This window comes from Euprymna scolopes, chromosome 26, assembly GCF_053919585.1.
Source record: "Euprymna scolopes isolate OS-2025 chromosome 26, ASM5391958v1, whole genome shotgun sequence".
Classification (NCBI taxonomy): Eukaryota; Metazoa; Mollusca; class Cephalopoda; order Sepiida; family Sepiolidae; genus Euprymna; species Euprymna scolopes.
In genome coordinates, this window is record NC_136507.1 from 77,215,045 (window position 1) to 77,225,044 (window position 10,000).

Consider the following 10,000-nt stretch of genomic DNA (forward strand, 5'->3'; position numbering starts at 1 on the left):
TATATATATATATATATATATATATATATGACGCCCGTGCACGCGCACACACACACACACACATGCACACTACACACATACACACACAGAGGAGGGAGACAGATCATACCACGGTAGGAGAAAAAACGGGTAAACAGAAGAAAAATTAGAAAAAGGATCACGAAGAAAAACAAGAATAAGGATGAGGAGGCGAATGGGGGAGGAGGAGGAGGAGGAAGAGAAGGAGCAGCAGCAGCAGCAGCGAGAGGTGGGGTCTTGAACGAAAGACGTGTGTTGTGGTTACCATAGTGACCCAACGTTTGTCTTGAACGCTTTACAGGGCTTTTACGTCAAGCCGATACTTGACAACAACTACACTCGCCATCAAACGGAAAAGACGGACCAATTTTGTTTTTGTTTACAGGTGCTCAATAAAGATGAAGAGGAGGAGGGGGGAGGGGAGGCGAACGCACCTTAATTATGTAAGGAAAATGTGCTTGAAATATTTACCTGCTCCACGCCTCTTCAAAATTAGACAAGGTCAGTTTTAGTAAATTCAGCACCCCCCCTCCCAAAAGAAACATTCTAGACATGTGTCAACTTTGTAATGGTCAATCTAGTGTGAAATCACCGGCGAGGGCGCCCCAGACGATCGGGAATAAACCGATCAGTATCCGCCAAAACGAGAAGGTAATGCATGGGATGATACCCATCTTTCTGAAACCAACCGGAACAGATATTAAAATTGATCAAGTCAGAATTTATTTAATTAAAAAATATTAACAATATTAAAAAAATAAAATAAAAAAACCAAATAACGCAATTTTCTTTTATGTTTTTTTTTAAAATAAAATTCCATATGATAAATGCAAAATTGGTCTATCTCTCGACATTTGCCAGCTTTAGCTTCTGTCCTTCTAAATCAATATTCTATTCTAAATGGCTATTTCCGTTTTTTTTTTTTACCGTTAGTCCATGTTCTTAAGAATATTAAAATGTAACTCGATTCAATTTCTTTGCAAATATACTTTATCGTACTCAGAATATTTTTCCTGAGGAAAGTCATGTGCACATACAGGTACTCCTCTTTCTTATTATTTCGTATTTATGATTAATAAACATACTTTAATGATCAATGACACTGTGAAGCCCTAGTAAAGATGGAAATCATATATATATATATATATATATATATATATATATATATATATATGATGTTTAACTGTGATCAATACCAAGAATATTACCTCTGCGTCATCGAACCTGTCACTGACTAAATAGTTTTCCAATGAATGATAAAAAATATAAAAATTAAGTATTTTTTTATATAGTTTCAAAGGTTAAACATTTCCAGTAATATATATATATATATATATATATATATATATACATGTTATTTGCTTTTGTTTTTGCGATAAGATTTGAATGAATTCAATTATTTACGAAAGTGCATTTTTTACCTAAATGCGAGTTGGGAATAATTTTTCCTTTAACCAATTTGTTACTCCCCCCCCATATAGAGAGCGGCATGTATATATATTTTTTTAAATATAATTATCCACTGACACGTGTTTTGTCGTCTACGACTCATCAGAGTGGACACCAAGCCCCAATAAAGAAAAAAGAAAACAATAGCACCAACAATAGCTCCTGACCACGATCAGATGTACCGATAGAACGCGCTTGAGAAGGATATATATATATATATATATATATATATATATATATATATATATTTTTCCCGATTTTGTTGGATATCTTTTCAATTCGCTGATCGGTCTTTTTTATTTTGGCTGGTATATTGCATATTATGGCGCTCAAAAGTTGGTGTTCAGCCATATCCTTCTCAAGCGCTTTATATCGGTACATCTGATCGTGGTCAGGAGCTATTGTTGGTGCTACTGTTTTCTTTTTTCTTTATTGGGGCTTGGTGTCCACTCTGATGAGTCGTAGACGACAAAACACGTGTCAGTGGATAATTATATTTAAAAAAAAATATATACATGCCGCTCTCTATATGGGGGGGGAGTAACAAATTGGTTAAAGGAAAAATTATTCCCAACTCGCATTTAGGTAAAAATGCACTTTCGTAAATAATTGAATTCATTCAAATCTTATCGCAAAAACAAAAGCAAATAACACACACACACACGCACACATATATATATATGTGTGTGTGTATGTGTGTAAAAGAGAGAGAGAGAGAGAGAGAGAGAGAGAGAGAGAGAGAGAGAGATCACTTGAATGCACCCTAAACGTAATTCGAATACATTTAATAGTTATTTTTTTTTTTTAATTATTTTTTTTTCTATTTTACAGAATTGCCAGTTTATAGAAACCTGGCGTCAGAGAAATAAATAAATTGCTAATAAGTAAATAAAATAAAACTAAAACAATGAAATGATAAAAATAGTGCAGAATCTGACAGTGGTTGGCGTCGTAAGCGTCTTCGACAACGCTTCTGCAACGTGGTCGGCGTTGGTAACAAACACGCTGAGTAACGACGTCGGCCAACGTCGATTCCATTATACAATAAGCCAGACAGACAGCGGTGACGTCAAGTCAGTTCTGGTTTGTTGTTTTGTTATTGAAGGCGGCGGCTGCTCCAGTCGAAACTGCATGCTACTGTCGACAGGCACCAACGAAGAGAAGAAAATGATGAAAAAGATAGATGCTTATAGTTATGTGAGGATGTTTGTGGAATTTGGACCCAAAAGATGACGTAGAGTTGAGGGTGGCATGTCTGAGAGTTACAGAAAGATTGTTAGGAAGAATATATTTCTGAAGAAGCTGAAATAGAGAAAGTCTAATATAGAGTATGGATATCAGAAAAAGTATATATACACACACACACACACACACACACACACACACACACACACATATATATATATATATATATATATATATATATACACACACACATATGCATATATATACGCACATATATATGTGCATTTATATACATACATAAATATATACATATACACATACATATATAAACACACATACACACACACACATATAAACACACATACACACACACACACATATATATATAAACACACACACACACACACACACACACATATATATATATATATATATATATATATAGACAAAAGCAACAAATTAAAAATATTGTATTTTATTTCTTCAAATTAATCGTCCCTCGAAAGTCTTGAAATAAATATGAAACGTTGATGAATTTGGCATTTCCTTTTTCTAAACACACACGCGCGCATGTGTGTGTGTGTGTGTGTGTGTGTGTGTGTGTGTGTGATAGTGAATTGTCATTTTTTTTGTGTGAGATAAACACTATCCTTAAGGCAGGATCACAGATAATATAAACCTGGGTCTGCTACCACATACACGAATAAAACTATGAAAAAAAAAAAAGATAATAAATAAATAAAATAAAAAGAAATAAAGATGGGACTCAGAAAAATTAGTTAAACATCATGCTCGACAGGTGCGTTTTTGATAGCCAACACGGGATACCCGATCGGCATGTTTTGAATGTTAGTCCTTATTTCTGCGAATCTTGCTTGCCCTTATTTCGGATACTAGAATACCACAGACCAAATACAGGTAAATAAATATTATCAGTACAAACCAAAGACCACGCAGATAAGAACTCAACTAAAGGGAAATTACACTAATAATAGCGAACTATTAGAAAAGCATCCTCCAACACGCAAAGTGGCTCCTTTAAACACACAGACTACACTCCCAAAGTTATATCACCGGCTTTCTATACACTCTCTATATAACAGGATATACAATATACGGCGTAATCGTGTTGACACACCTATTCTTGTTAGATCACCGAAGTTGAGAAACGTTGAGTCTAGACAGTACCGGAAGGGTGACCATTTGGAAATACCAGGCGCTGTATGTAGGATCATGTCGATACTTCCCTGTGAAAACTATAAAAATCTAATGTTGTCATCTAACCTGATGAGAATATACAAACAACTGGAGAGTTTTTTTTTTTTTAAATTTTATTTTATTTATTGATTCCCATGAATCTTCCGACTTTAGAGGGAGCCGGCTAAACTCGTCCATGTCGAGTGCCGTTGGCGGATATAATTCGTATCCGGGCAAAACTAGAAGTTTTACGTCTGCTATGTGGCTTCGATGCAACAAATTATCAGTACATAAGCAAACACATGAAGCATTGCTGCTCTCATCGGGTTTACGTCTGTGTGGCGTGATATGACATAACACCTCAACCCCCATCACGCAATCGACACACCTTCCGATGTTGATAAACAAGTATATTTGCCTCCTATGCAGGAGATTAGACACGAGGTCAGGTGGGTGATTTGAAAAGTCAGCAAACTAGGTGAAGTATACTCTGGCCTAAATAATAATAATAATAATAATAATAATAATAATAATAATAATAATAATAATAATAATAATAATAAGGAGGATGGAAAGACCGAGGAGAGAGCGCTGACGAGACCTCCGATGGACAAGCGCGAAGAGAACTGGGATCTTGGGGAGGCTTAGTGCCACTCAAATTCCAGTATAAACCAATGGCCACTGCCAGCGAGAAATCAATGGTAAATGGCTGTTGTGATAACGCATTTTTTTTTTGCAAATGCTATCGAAGGAGGTGGAGAAAGCTGGACATCTGGGGAGACTTGTTGTCACTCAGCTTCCAGAGAACACCACAGGTTTCCAATCAGATCGGTTTTGACTTGTGTGAAAGCTCCATGTGAGCCAATAATAATAATAATAATAATAATAATAATAATAATAATAATAGTTATAGTAGTAGTAGAAGTAGTAGTAGTAGTAGTAGTAGTAGTAGTATTAAAAAAAAAGAGAATATCCGAGGAGTTTATCATCGCCATTTTCCGGTAGGAGCGTGTTGGGCGATTTAGCAATGGACTTAAGAGAAAAAGGTAAGACACGTATTGATTAAATGCTGCAAAATGCTGAGCAAAATAAACGAAAATATTGAGTTTTCTGCAGCATGTGTCCCTCTGGGTAATTCTTGTATTTTCCTCATTGATGTGTAATGAAAATGTCTATACACAATCAACTTACCGCGCTCTCACCACACAGAAACAGTGGTTATATGTGTGTGTGTGTGTGGGAGGGGGCGCTTCTCAAATTATATACTCAACGAATTTTTGATCTACAGACATGAAATTTGGTATATAGGATATTCAGACACAGGGAAAACTGTTTAATTGGTTTTCATCCGAAAAAAAGGGGGGGGTTGCTAATGGGTATAAATTGAAAAATTAGTACTTGAGGGTTATCGGATCTTTAATTGTTTATCAACTGTTTCACGACTGCGCATGCACGAATCGTTCACATTATGTAAAGAACAGGTAGGTTTTAAAACACTTCTTAAAAATCGCGTCAAGCTGACCTAATTATTAGCGCACTTGACTCACTGTCTTTAGATTTTGATTTCGATCTTAGCGCGAGTATTTTTTACTTACACAAAGTGAACTCGCGTGCACACGTCTCAGGGTACATTTTCTAGTATATATATATATATATATATATATATATATATATATATATATATATATATATATATATATATATATATATATATGGCATAATCACGTTGACACACCGGTTCTCGTCAGATCACCGAAGTTAAGCAACGTTGAGCCTTACTAGTACCAGATGGGTGACCATTTGGGAATTCTAGTCGCTGTATGTGCTTTCCGCTTATCTCGGCATTGTTTCCAGTCGCCCTGAACCTCTACTTGCCACTGGTATTCAACAATGTCGACTCAGGAAAGGTGTGCTTAGAGATTGCGCAACTCTTGCCACAAAAGTTTCGCGCGCAGACCAGGCACCCTTTCCGTGGGTATCCATAGTCTGTCAAGACTGAAGGAAGCCATATATATATATATATATATATATATATATATATATATATATATATATATATATATATATATAAGCAAACAGTTAATAAAATATGTTAAAAAACACTTTGAAATGAGTTAAAAACATATTTAATCTGAAAAGGAAACACTAGATAAATGGATAATCCTTAATCGGCGGAGTTTTGAAGAAATACTCTCCTTCTCATCAGAGGGTAGGAATTAGCAAAATGCAGGATCGGATTTTGCATGCAGAAGTATTTGATGAAACAACAAGTAAGTCAAAAATTTTACTTGAAAACAAAATAAGTTAAGCAGAGAGAATATGGTGAAGAAAAAGGTGATTACACATTAATGGATAGTCTGGTGGAAGATAAAAAATCCAGTGACGGTAAAATCCAAATGTAAAACTTCAAGAAAGTTAAAAGAATTTCCATTTGTACAAGTAAAATCCAAGGAAATCCCGTAATTGGAAGAAGATGGTCCATAATAATCCAAAGGCAGAAATCCATGGAATAATTCACAAACATGTGTACAAGGAAAAAAATAATATTAATAAAAGAAAAATAAGATATATATATATATAATATATATATATATATATAATATATATATAATATATATATATTATATATATATAACAATGTAAATGTTAGTTGTAGTTAAAAACGAACTATACGAAAAGGAATGACGCAATGAAAAAGACCTATTAAGCATTTTTGCAGCTGTTCTTAAATTGTCTGTCCTATAAATAGAAGATCACCTAATTTCTTTTTAAATCTATAAGATTATATCTAATAGTACTGCTTACTGCATAATTACTCTGAAGAAAGGATAAAATTCATTTATATTCATCAAATTCTATTCGCGAGTTATTGGAACCCGCTTAAAATTTCTTGTAAACTTTGTTAAAATTCTACTTGTTCGATTCATACATAAATTCATACAAATGAGTCTTGTCATAATTTATTGTCAAAAATACAGTGTGACTCTTTTGTGTGGACGGCCTTTGCTTCTTACCATAATGCGTAAACTTTATCTTGAATGTCTAGCCTCTTAATTTCTAATATATAACACATGTACCCAGTGTCCTATTTATACGAGAGTCAATATTTCACTTTCTAAACAAAACATTACGCAAAGTTTCAACCCAATAGTAATCAATCTATATACGTTGGAACTTAAGGGGTTAGTCAACAAATACGAGGCGTCTTCAATAAGTTTTGTGATTTTTTTGTACACACATATATCATTGTCGTAGATTCTTGAAAATTTACTATGTTATTGCTATACGTCTCATGACATGACTGACCAATTTTTATGATTTCAGGTTCAAATGAACAGCTAACACGGGATTTGAAATACACCCTACTAAAGCCTTATTGTCACAGCTGGTGACACTAAAAAATGCAATCCGGAAGTGAGGACATTTATTTATTTATTTATTTTTTTTGAAGAACGATATGCAATAAAATTCTGTTTTAAACTTGGAAAAAATGCCACAGAAATGTATGGAATGCTTCAGAATGCTTTTTGGACCATCTTGCATGAATCGAGCATCAGTTTTGAGTGGCATAAGAGATTCAAGAAAGGCAGGGTGTCTGTAAGGGATGATGAGAGGTGTGGGGAGAGTAAGGAAGTCAGAACACCAGTTGATTGGCCAAATAAAGAATTTCATAGATAAGAACTATTGTGTGACTATAGAAAGTGAACAGATTAATGTCAGTGTGAGAACTGTGTACACAATTATTCGCGAAGAACTGGAGATGCGGAAGATTAGAAATTTGTCCCAAGGTGGTCAGAGAGCATCACAAACTATTTGACCAAGATGGGCATCAAGACAGTTCCTCACCCTCCTTATAGTCCAGACGTTGCTCCCTGTGACTTTTGGTTATTCCCTAAGCTCAAGGAAAACCTTAAATGCTGTCGATATGAGACAATTGAGGAGATGAAAGAGGCTGTGACACAAGGGTCATCGACACGCTCACACAAGAGGACTTCCATGGGGTGTTCCAGAAGTTGTTGGAACGATACAACAAGTGCATTGCAGCCGGAGGAGATTACTTTGAATGGGACTAGAGTTTATATGTGTGTACTATCAATAAAAATGCCCATATAAAAAAAAATCTGGAAACTTATTGAAAGCATCTTGTAAGTTCAGATACGGCATTGCAAGGCGATTGGAACCCGTGATCGGCAGTTTTCGAATATAGGACAAAGAAGGTGCAGAAGAGATGAAGTGAATGAGAGAGAGAGAGAGAGAGAGAGAGAGAGAGAGAGAGAGAGAGAGGAAGAGAAAGAGGCGTGGATCAGAAGACAATTTCTGAAAGATCAGCGGTCTTATCTGCGGCTCTCAATATCAAAGCGCCAATGCGGTCATAAAACATTAAGTGTTTACAGATATTGGCCGATAGTAGGTCAATATTCCAAGGTCGGTAAAAAGTTCAAAGGACTATTGCATAATAAGTATAAAGTACTTTGTCTACTATTTTGAAAGGGTGGGCGGTGGGGTGATGGAAGGTGGAACAACGACAGGTGATAGATAAAGATTACATCCACCTCCAGAAAAAAAAAAAAAAAATGGCATCCTTATTTTCGTTTCTTCACATACTAACGAATAAATAAATTTCGTCAAGAATGACGATGAGGATGGAAGGGGGATTATGCTTCGCCAGTGTTCATACTCACAGTAAAACATCGTCTAACTAGCTAATGTTAAGAAGAGAAAGAAGAAAAAACAAAAACAAAAAACCGTCTCAATCAGTAGCCTTCTGCGTTATGTGCAAAGTGTAATATGTATTTTGATATTGGAATTGATTTTCTTCATCCTCGATCAGAGAGGAAGAAATCTTAATAGGATATAGGCATTTATTTTATACTATATATATATATATATATATATATATATATATATATATATATATATATATATATATATATAGGAGCAAACAGTTAATAAAACATGTTAAAAACACTTTGAAAAAGAGTTAAAAACATATTTAATCTGAAAAGGAAACACTTGATAAGTGGATAGTCCTTAATCCGCGGAGTTTCGAAGAAATACTTTCCTTCTCATCAGAGCGTAGGAATTAGCAAAATGCGGGATCGGATTTTGCATACAATAGTATTTGATGAAGCAAGTAAGTCAAAGACCTTACTTGATAACAAAAAGTGGAGCAGAGGGAATATGGTGAAGAAAAAGGTGATTACACGTGAATGGATAGTCTGGTGAAAGGTAAATAATCCAATGACGGTATAATCCAAAAATATAACTATATGATATATAAAAATATAATATATATATATATGTGTGTGTGTGTGTGTGTGTGTGTGTGTGTGTGTGTGTGTGTGTGTGTGTGTGTACTAGCAGACCGCCCGGTGTTGCCAAGTCGTAAAACACACATAAATATTATATTTTAATTTATACAGAAACTGAGACATGTGCATACGATTATTATGTTTTTTTTTCTAAACAATTCACTTCTTGTAAATAAAAAAAAAAAGAAAATACTCAGGCTGAAATCGAAACCAAAAACTAAAGACAGTAAGTAACAATAACAATCAGGCCAGCTTGCCACGATCTTTATATAGTGTTTTCAAAACTACTTATTTTTAACATAATGAATCTATCATGTGAACCATTCACGCATGCGTGTAATAGTGGAAGAGTTGCCAACATAAAAATCTGACGCGCCCCCTCTCTACATACCAATTTTTCAATTTTGACCCCTTAGCAGCCAGTTTTTTTTTCTAATGAAAACAGATTAAGTTTTCCACGTGTCTGAATATCCTATATACCAAATTTCACGTTTGCAGATAAAAAATCCGTTGGGCATATAAGTTGAAAAGTGTCTTCAGATACACACACACACACACACACACACACACACACACACACACACACACACACACATCTATATTTATAGAATAAATTAAGATAAAAAAAAATAAAGTTACATAAGAACTTTATTACATTACATTACAATTTTCTTGGCCTTCAGGACAAGATCAAAGTGTAGTATCTGTTCTTCAGATGCTGCACTTCTATTTCTTGTTCTCTTTCGGTGGAGGAGAAATCCTTCACGACTGAGACAATTTTTTTATTTTTGTACCTTTTCTCCACGTTAAAAAACAACCCTGGTGTCTAACTCTGTCCC

General features: G+C 34.8%; 1 protein-coding gene and 1 pseudogene across 2 annotated transcripts in view; one reads left to right on the plus strand and one right to left on the minus strand.

The window, feature by feature from the left end:
* Positions 1-10,000, minus strand: part of LOC145248209 (uncharacterized) — a 271,375-nt gene that overhangs the window by 163,069 nt on the left and 98,306 nt on the right. The window lies entirely within an intron of this gene.
* LOC145248574 (5S ribosomal RNA) lies at positions 5,558-5,674 on the plus strand (annotated as a pseudogene).